Below are 11,187 nucleotides of genomic sequence, written 5' to 3' on the forward strand. Positions count from 1 at the left end.
TTTTTGTATTCCCATTTAAATAATCAAATCAGCAAATCCTTACCCACTTTCATTTATCTTAACTCTGTATCTTAACATATTATAACTCTATATTTTCCTCCATTATCAATTCATTTTTGCATATTCTTAATAACCTTGTTGCTAACGCCACTTATTTTCAACCCAACATCATTTTAACATTCATTAATTTTACAATATTTCTGAAGATAGTCTTTAAATTTCTTCCAGTCTTCCTCCACCAGCTCTTCTCCCAGGTCTCGGATTCTGCCAGTCATTTCCGCCAATTCCATATAGTCCATCACCTTCATCTGCCACTCTTCCAGGGTGGGTAGCTCTTGTGTCTTCCAATACTTTGCAATAAGTATTCTTGCTGCTGTTGTTGCGTATATAAAGAAAGTTCTGTCCTTCTTTGGCACCAATTGGCCGACTATGCCCAGGAGGAAGGCCTCTGGTTTCTTCAGAAAGGTATATTTAAATACCTTTTTCATTTCATTATATATCATTTCCCAGAAAGCCTTGATCTTTGGGCACGTCCACCAAAGGTGAAAGAATGTACCTTCATTCTCTTTACATTTCCAAAATTTATTATCGGGCAAATGATTTATTTTTGCAAGCTTGACTGGTGTCATGTACCACCTGTATATCATTTTCATAATATTCTCTCTTAAGGTATTACATGCCGTAAATTTCATACCAGTGGTCCACAACTGTTCCCAGTCAGCAAACATAATGTTATGTCCAACATCTTGTGCCCATTTAATCATAGCAGATTTAACCATTTCATCCTGCGTATTCCATTTTAACAGCAAGTTATACATTCTTGAAAGTATCTTAGTTTTGGGATCTAACAGTTCAGTTTCCAATTTTGATTTTTCCACCTGGAAGCCAATTTTTTTGTCCAAATTATAGGCCTCTCTTATTTGATAATAATGAAGCCAGTCTCGCACTTTATCTTTTAATTTCTCAAAACTCTGCAATTTCAATTTGTCTCCTTCTTGTTCCAATATTTTCCAATATTTCGGCCATTTGGCCTCCATATTGAGCTTTTTCTGAGCCTTTGCTTCCATTGGTGACAACCACCTTGGGGTTTTATTTTCCAGTAAGTCTTTGTATCTTATCCAGACATTAAACAATGCTTTCCTGACAATATGGTTTTTAAATGCTTTATGTGCTTTAACCTTGAGGTCTGTCTGTTTTTTGGTATTTATTTTGCATTTTTGTTTATGCGGCTCTTTTTTTGGTGACACTGTGGAACCCAGTTCAGCTACTGATTGATCGATTGTGTGACTGTAGTACATTGTTTATTGCTTTCATTTTATGAATCAGTGGTCTCATTAGATAGTAAAATTCATGTTAAATTGCTGTTTTAGGGGTTGTTTTAAAAGTCTGGACAAATCAATCCATTTTGCATTACTTTCTATGGGAAAGCATGCTTTGGTTTGGGAACACTTTGGTTTTGGAATGGACTTCCGGAATGGATTAAGTTTGAGAACCAAGGTACCACTGTAATACATTATTATTATTACTATCATCATTATCATCATCATTCCACAACGGTTAACTGATGTCTGTTTTTAACTTCTTTGTTGTTTCCATAGTATAGTTTTATGTTTTTATTGCTGTAAATAGCTTTGATACATTTTTTACTACACAACAGTATACACATATTTTATCAATAAGTAAATAAAAATGCTGGCACTGATGTCGCCTCATTATTATTATTATTACTGCTGCTGCTACTGGTACTACTCTAGTTTCTTTTTGAGTTATTATTATACATTTATATTTCATTTTCCCAGTATTCTTTTCTTTCTCTTCTTCCCACTGTTCTAATTTACCAGATACAGGACACTGGATAGACTCCAAAATCTACTTAGGGAGGGGTGGATGGGAAACTTTCCCATTCCAAAACCATAAAGTACTACCACCACTTCATCTCTATAGATCCCTTTCTTTCCAGACTCTCCAATTGCATCCTCTGAGACAATGTGAAAAAGAACAGGGGGAAAAATTTCCCCAATTAATAATTTAGACTTTTGTTTAAACATTTATCAGTAAAAAATGAACAGTCCTCTATCTGAACAGAATTGATTGCCTAAGCTGATATTGGAGTCTGTCTGGGGGATGGAGAAAAAGACGAGTGATAGTAATGCAATTGCAGAAATATTTGGCTGGTTATAAAACTTGAAAGATTGGAGGAAGAGAGGTTCTGGGAGAAGCATGGAAAATAAGACAATGAGGATCCCGGAGGCTGAATTATACTTTTGAAGACTGATTGAGCTGGCCAGAGTTTTCTGGGTTTCTTGGCATAGCTGTACTTCATTAATCCAACATTATTTTTTAACTTTTATACAGTGGTACCTCGGTTTATGAACTTAATCCATTCCGGAAGTCCGTTCTTAAACCAAAACTGTTCTTAAACCGAGATCACGCTTTCCCTAATGAGGCCTCCTGCCGCCGGTGCCCTTCCACCGTTCGGATTCAGTTCTTTGCCCGAGGTAAAGTTCTCAAACCGGTACACTATTTCCGGTTTTGCGGAGTTTGTAAACCGAATTGTTCTTAAACCAGACTGTTCTTAAACCAAGGTACCAGAGTACTTGCCACACACCCTGCTCATTGCTAGCCTCTTCATAACAGATCAGCAGTTCCCTCCTTGTTAGGAACTGGATGGTTAGATGAGTTTGAAACCCATTTAATCTACAGTAGCCATGGTTTTTCACATTGCAATTGCACTGATATGGTAAACCTCCTTGGTAGCCAACGTTGCTGCAGGCTTCTGCTCCTATGACCTTAACAGTGGCCTGATCTGTAATGCTGCTCTGCTCAACTCCATAAAGCAGTGCCTGGTGTTTCCTGCTAATAGAAATAGAATAGAAATACTTTATTGTCACTGTACCACTTATTTACAATGAGATTAAATGAGCCCTCCCTCCCCCCCCCCACAATCTCTCAGTCCTTATTACACTCTGTGTGCTGTCGTACGACCACCAACCCCGAACATCAGCTGCAATGTTGCTGTCTTCCATTCAGTAGCCTCACGGCCCACGGGTAGAAACTGTTCTTTAATCTATTGGTGCAGCTTATCATGCTTCTATATCTCCTGCCCGAGGGCAGGAGATTAAAAAGGTGCTGGCCAGGGTGTGAGTCATTCCTGAGAATGTTTCTCGCTCTTCTGAGGCTATGGTCTCCTGCCGCTGCTAAAGGCAAGGGAGCAGGCCAGGACATCCCCACACAACCCCACCATTCACTTCACAAACCTGTTCCAGGCTTTTTGAAAAGGAATATTTGAAAATGGTGACTAGAAGAAGGCTTTTTAGAAGGACCAAAATGAAGGCAAGCAGATTTATATCACTTCGCAATCTGATGTACACCCCTTGGACTGAGAACCTCTCAAGAGAAATGCATGCCATGGTAACAGTCTAAGAGCAGAAGGGGGTGGGGAAGAAAACAACAGACATATATAGAGGTTCCAGCACAAACAGAACCATTCATATAACCATTCAATGAAAGCTGCCTGTTTTTGTGCTTGCGTCAGAGCGATGCCGAAGCATGAAGCAAGAACAAAATCTACCTCAAAACATTAATGGTGTCATTTCTATTCCTAGTTTAGCAAGGGGCCAAAAATGGGATGCAATGCCCACCACCCATCTAAACGCAGGGTAGACATGTGCTCCAACCATTATTGTTTATTGGGAACTGCCCCGATATACAGATACCCTTTCCAGAAATCTGTTTGGTGATCTAGATTGTGTGTTTAGCTTTTCCTTCTGTTTATTAACATATTACAATGTCTTTCTTTTTTTCCTATGTTGGTTAAATAAAAACAACAACAACAATAATATTTTTTTAAAAAAAGTTTTGCAAAACATCCCAGTCCCAAATTGCCCACCCACTCTCTGACAGCAAAAGTTCCCAATTGTGTTTTGAGGTTTGGGTACCAACCCAAATCCTGTGCTTTTTCACAGCAGCCAGATATACAGTAGGCAAGGGGCTTCACCTGCTCAACTCCTTCATATTACTTGTCCTTTGGATCAGGCTGGTGGTGAGACACAGGAAAAGGGCCGGTAAGAAAGAAGAAGTTAGCAAGCCTTCCAAGAGTCTAAAGGAAATATAAGTGTTCAAAGTCCATTTAAAGAGAAATGTAACATGATATAAATACTTAAGGTAGCTGCCGCGCAATCTGGATATGATTGCTGAAAGCAGAGGTGGCTGGAAAACGTATATCCTTAAGCACGGCTTTTCATTCCCACCCACCCAGCTGTGTGCTTTGCAGAGCTCCCCCCTTCTAGTCTGCAGCCTGTCCCTGTCTCCTTCCATCCTTCTTTACTTGTTACAAAAGATTTGTTGAAGTTGCCAACAGCAAGCAAATATATAAAGGCCCCAAGTGGTCAGAAGCACACACACACACACCAGCCTCCCAGAGCTTATCAGTCCATGCCTCCTCTCTCCAGTCACAGAGATTGTGAAGACCTTGACAGCAAATCATTGTCGTTCATCTCTTCCAGACTAGGAGAAAGCTGATGGGTCAGAATGATTGCATTTGGACTCCTATCTGTGTGTGACATTGATGGATAGCTGGAAGGTGCTGATGGAGAGATGGAGACCGAATGGCAACCGTTCCTAATCAACACAGGCGGGGGGGGCGGGGGGGAGGAATATGCAAACTTTCCGCCCTCCTCAATAAGATCTCACACAAATGATTTCTTCTAGATGCACTTTGCTTCTTCTTCACCTCCAAACAGTGGTGCGCCTGGGACTGCAAGTTGTAAGAACACACGTTTCTGGTCCACAGTGTTTTCAAGTGGCCCACATGACACTTAGTTATTTGTGGGTGCTCCCTCTGTGTGGGGTATGTGGGGGAGGGTGAGAGAGAGAATGAGAATGAATTAGTAATAGGCACAAAATTCAACTTAGTTTGCACGAAAAGGTGAATGTTCCAAATTTGCACTTTGCAAAGCAATATGCAAATTGAAACACAACCATCCTTTGAAATTCACAGGAAAACAACATGCAAAGACACATTCTGATCTGGGAAATTGCTTTGCAAGAATGTGTATACAAAAATGTGCCTATTATGAGCAATTCATACTAAATGTTGATATTTTTTTTAAAATCACAAACTGCTGTATACTTAAGACTGGAAAGGTCAGAGAAATTGAAATTGTAGCTTGTGGTCAGAGTCAGAAGACCATGTGTCACTGGCTTTGAAACCACTGCACTGGCTGACAGAAAGCAAGCACCCAAGTCAATGTATTAGCACTGGTATATAAAGCCCTAAATGGCCCAGGACCCAACTACCTAAAACAGCATCTTCTTTGATGACTGACGAATACTGTTCCTGGAAACCTTGAAATCATGTTTCAAACTGTTTATGGAATGCTTTAAAAATGTTTTTACTGCCAATGTGTTTCCCTGAGCTCCTTCAGGAGGAGGGGTGAGATATAAGTTGTTAATAATAATAATAATAATAATAATAATAATAATAAATAAAATAATAATAATAATAATAATAATAATAATAATAATAATAATAATAATAAAAAATAATGGGGTACGGTTTAAACTAGATCTGAAGTCAGCAGACCAGCTTGAGCCAAAGTTAAGCAAATGCCAGTTTGACTTCCTGTTCTGAATGCAATCTGCTGAAAATCACAGCAGATTTGCCATTTGCTCATCTGTGCTGGATGCCTCAGTCTCCCAGGAGGCACAATCTGAACCGTGAGGTGAGGGTTGAGCACCAATTCAAGGAGACACTTAATTTCTGATCAGCCTCTTTGCATAAGCATCCCAGGAAGATTAACTTGCAGGCATGTTCATAAAAAGTGACTATGCATATGGAATTAGATTTTCATATCAAGGTGTCGGATGCTATTCCTGAGCATCTTTTACTCACCTCTAACCATTGCCATTCCCTAATGACAGCTTTTCTCTTATGCTTCAGTCACAAAGATGGATTTAGCCATTCAGTTCCATTGACAGCCCCCTTTCTTCCCCTCCCCTTTCTAAGAAGAGTAATTACGCACAGAGATTGATAAATACCTCCTCAGCATCTACGAGGTTTTGATCCCTGAGGCCTGTTAACAGTACAATATGCTTATTACCTGTGTCTATCATAGCATGATCGAGTGTTAAGAGGTTAATCTGCAAAGTACTGCTAAGAGTCAGAAAGAATTACAGGCATGAAACTTGGTTTCTGATTTATTAACACACAAACAAATGAGCTTCGCCTAACTTACGAGACTGACTAGCAAGGTACTCAAAGTGTGTGGAAATGTGTGTGGACAGGCTGTGGATGCGATGCTGATCAGGTCTCATTTCTTATCTGTCTTTCCTGTTCTCATTTGTTCCTGCTTCTCTTCTAGGCCCTGTGAGTCTCTTCTCTGGTTCTCTGGTATGCATCAGCCCTACCTCCTCCATTCCTACACCCTGACTTGACCCAACTGCCATCACTGGCTTCTGACCTCACCATGCCTCTTTCCCCCAAACTTCTCATTTTGAGCCAGGTTCACCTTTCCTTGTTAGAAGAGGCCCCCTGTTGCCACAGTGGGTGATAGCACCAGCCAAGCCAAAATACCTCAACCCAAGATTCTAGTTGCTTATATCAACTCAGGTGTATCTACCCCACGTGATGGCCACCAAATGTAGTCTGGAATAGGGTTCTTCTGAAGCTTATCTGCCATGCCTCAATGAGAAGATGGGTAGGGATGGGCAAATCTGTTCCAGTTTCTCCTAGTTTTTCATTTTTCCAATCTTAAATTCAGTTCTCTGCATCAGTTTGTATTTTTTATTTTTTTACTTGTCGGCATTTTAGTGCACATTTCTCCTAATACACACATTTTGTGCGCTATTTTGCCTCATGTTTTTGCAAAGCAATTTCCCCATATAGAATGCATTTGTATATCTTCTTTTCACTAGTATATGCACTTCATCAGCATATATTATGCTAGTATATGTGTTTTTGTACACAAGACTTGGCTGAAGAAGTGCATTACAAAATTCAGGGCAGTGTGAATTTCAAAAGATGGCTGTGCTCCAGTTCACATATTGTTTTGGGAAGTGCAAAATTTCAAAGTGTGATGGTTCGCCTTTCGTTTATATATAATTTTTATTAACTTTTCTGTTTTACAATTTAAAGCACTCATTTTTACATCCTTAAGATATCACTGACTTCCATTCTTCTCTTTCCATGGTTCATTTTGCATATCATAAATCCTTGCATATTTTACAAAAACTATACCATTCAATATTCCATTATTACCTCCATCAAAATTTATTTACACTGTTGAATTTATCTTAATGCTGCCAGCATTTTCAGCTGCACACAGTTATTTCCCATATATTCAATAAACGTTTTCCAATCTTCTCTAAACGTATGTCCTTCTTGATCTCTTATTCTATATGTTAAGTCTGCAAGCTTCACTTTTCAACACAAGCTGAATTGAATTTCTCCTCCATCTCTGAATTGGCAGGCAAGCTCTCCTGAATGACCGTTTATGCCCATGGCACCTGGTATCCTTTGTTGCAATGTGCAACTTTGCTGCAATTCGGTGCACTCTCAGTAAATGTTGGGTGATGAAACTGACGTGGTGCTTTCCAGATGCTGCCAGGCCATTAACCATGCTGTCTGGGGCTGATGAGAGTTGGAGTCCAACATTATCTGAAGGGCACCACCACACTGCTGGTCCATGTTATAATGTGAGATGGTGATAGGGAAGGGCTGTGGCCCAGGAAGAGAGCACATAATTTGTGTGCAGAGTCAATCCTCAGAAAGTCTAAGGAGGAGTGGTTGCTGCTTAAAATCCTGGAGAGCTGCTGCAAGCTAATATGGACAATACTGAGCTAGATGGACCAATGGTTTGACTTGGTATTAGTTAAGATTCCTATGTTCCTTACAGTGCAGTCTGAGCCTGGGTGAACAGGCGATACCCCAGAATGCTAAACAGTGTGATTGGAGGCTCGGTGGTTGCTCAGCAAATAAGTAGGCACAGAGAGGCAATAGAGCGTTTGAAAGCTGCAGCTTTGAACAAATGCTCTCCTTATCCCACTCTTACCGCTCCTTGAGATAAGAGCTCCTGAATCTTGACTGTTTAAACAAGCAATCTGCAGTGGTAAATGAGATTCAAAAATAATAAGGTGGTAGCTAGAAAGTAGGTTCCCAACTATTACTGGTGGTGTCTTTAAAATTCATCCATTTCCACATTCCCTCTAAAATAGCATTTTTATGCAGCCTGAAATTGCATTTTTTCCTTTTATTTTAAACAGGAAGCTGATCTAGATAGAGCATGGGCCTGATCCAGCAGGGATCTTCTCCTTACATACGTTCTGCCTGTGACAGGGCCTGGGTGGCATCCTGTCCAAGACAGACTCTCAAGTCAGTCCTGTCCTAAAGGATGCAGTGGTGTAATAGGATCCTGCCAGAGTCCCAGGCTTACACAGCTTTGCAGGTTTGATGCACCCTAAGTTCTCATGACTGTGGGCCAGAAAGCGAGCCATGTGGCCACAGAAGGAAATGTGGAAATGAACACGGCTCTGCTAAGTGGTTTTCAGTCTGTCCTGCCGTTTGATAGATGAGAGTTTTTATTGGACGCTCTAACTTAATGAACTCCTATGTGGTAAAAGTAATTCAATAACAAATCAGATTCTTAGTTTGTCATCAGCCCTTTGCTAAAGGAGAAGCCGAGGTGGAGGAGGGATGTAATTTGACTTGATGATTGCTTTATCTCATTACTTAAATTGTGTTAGGAATCCCGGAGAATAATGGGTAGTTGTGAAAAATTCCCCCAGTATTCTGAAGCAAAACCCAGTCATCATCTCCTTCACAACCTCCACACCAGCACACATTACGGAAACATCAGCCCCTGGTTCCACTGTGTTCCCTGGACATCTGTCCACAACAGTGACTTATAGGCAGTAAGACCAAGGTGCATTCGGACATGGGCAGGGCCGGCCCAAGACATTTTGGCACCCGAGGCAAACCACAAAATGGTGCTGCCCTTCCTGCCAGGGAAGAAGGAGTGAGTGAAGATCTATATCTTGGAGCTGGGGGTTAAAGCTCTACATCAGGATCTGCTACCCCTGTGGATCCTACTGCCTGAGACCTTCACCTCACCTAGCCTCATGGGTGGACTGGCCCTGGACGTAGGGAATACTGCATTCATTTATAATAAAAATAATAAAAAAATTATTATTTGTACCCTGCCCATCTGACTGGGTTGCTCCAACAACTCAAAATAATGCCTCAAAATCCACACTTTTCCAAATTTTGTGATACAGCTCTCCAGTCAAGCCAAACAAAAACAAAAACACATGCATTATGATAAAGTATGCATAAAAGTACGATATTAGTGAAAATAACATACTAAAATGCATTATATTAGGGGAAATCGCTTTGCAAATTGTGTACATTTACTAAAATGCACACTCCATATTTGTCAAAGTCTTTTCCTATATCAACCCTTCCAGGCACTGTGTTTGGTGTGTGTGTTAGGGGGATGGTCTTCTCGCTATCCCTCCACTGGGTTTTGCCTGCTGAGTGGTGACACAGGATAGGGCCTTCTCAGATGTGGTTCTCCAGCTTTTGAATTCCCTTCTCTTGGAGATAACGACAGCAGAGACCTTAACAGATTTCTACCACCAAGAAAAATAATTTCCATTCTCCCAGGCACTGATGGTTAACCAGCGAGAGCTGCCATTGTTATTGGTCATTGAACTGCTACAGCAATGTTTCAAGCATTGGGGAGAGTATCGCACCACTCCTTGGTGTGTGGAGTACCTCAGGGTGCGATACTCTCCCCGATGCTTTTCAACATCTTCATGTGCCCCCTCGCCCAGCTTGTCCGGAGTTTTGGGCTGGGTTGCCATCAGTATGCCGATGACACCCAACTCTATCTGTTGATGGATGGCCATCCTGACTCGGCCCCAGACACACTGACCAGATGTCTGGAAGCTGTGGCTGGATGGTTACGTGGGAGCTGGTTGAAGCTAAATCCTTCGAAGACAGAGGTCCTGTGGCTGGGACGGGACGATATGGGATTGGGGGGGCAACTCCCATCTCTTGCAGGGGCGCAATTAGTGCCAGCACCATCCGTTAAGAGTTTGGGTGTAATCTTTGACACCTCCCTTTCCATGGAGGCGCAGATTGCAGCTATAACAAAGGCGGCATTTTTCCACCTCCGCCAAGCTAAGCAGTTGGCTCCTTATCTCTCTTGCCCTGACCTAGCCACTGTGATCCACGTGACGGTCACCTCCAGACTGGATTATTGTAACTCCCTCTACGTGGGGCTGCCCTTGAGACTGACCCAGAAACTCCAGCGGGTGCAGAATGCTGCAGCGAGACTCCTTACGGGGTCTTCGCTGCAAGATCACATTCACCCGGTGCTATACCAGCTGTACTGGCTCCCGGTGGAGTACAGGATCAGGTTTAAGGTGCTGGTTTTAACCTTTAAAGCCCTAAACGGCCTAGGACCCTCGTACCTACGGGACCGCCTCTCCTGGTATGCCCCACAGAGAAACTTACGGTCTTCAAATAAAAACATCTTGAAGGTCCCAGGCCACAGAGAAGTTAGGCTGGCCTCAACTAGAGCCAGGGCTTTTTTGGCTGTGGCTCCGACCTGGTGGAACACTCTGTCACAAGAGACTAGGGCCCTGCGGGACTTGACATCTTTCCGCAGGGCCTGCAAGACAAAGCTGTTCCGCCAGGCCTTTGGCCAGGGCACAGCCTGACTCCCTCCTTCGGCAATCTTCGCGGAGCTCTGGCCCAATGGTGGCCAGTGGCTTGAATTTAATTAATTTTATAATGAATGATTTTAGAGTGTTGTTTGTGTCGTACTTTTGTACTGTTTTATTGTTGTTAGCCGCCCTGAGCCCGGCTTCGGCTGGGGAGGGCGGGATATAAATAAAATTTATTATTATTATTATTATTATTATTATTATTGGTTGTTCCATTTAAAAGTCATTTTAATTGGGTTGCTTCTATGTTGGAAACTGTCCCGGGGTTTACTGATGTAATGGATAATGCGCGATAAAAACCGGCAAATAAAAAAAATGCAGACCAATTTTTGTGAGGACTTAAATAAAAATTCAAACTGGTGTGGCAGTGTGGCAAATTAAATTAAAGACTGGAAAAAAAGAAATTAAGGTTAATCAAAGTTAGCAGATATTACTCTGAAGTTCCCTTGTTTGGTGTGA

This window comes from Podarcis raffonei, chromosome 8 (assembly GCF_027172205.1).
Source record: "Podarcis raffonei isolate rPodRaf1 chromosome 8, rPodRaf1.pri, whole genome shotgun sequence".
In the NCBI taxonomy this organism is placed as follows: Eukaryota; Metazoa; Chordata; class Lepidosauria; order Squamata; family Lacertidae; genus Podarcis; species Podarcis raffonei.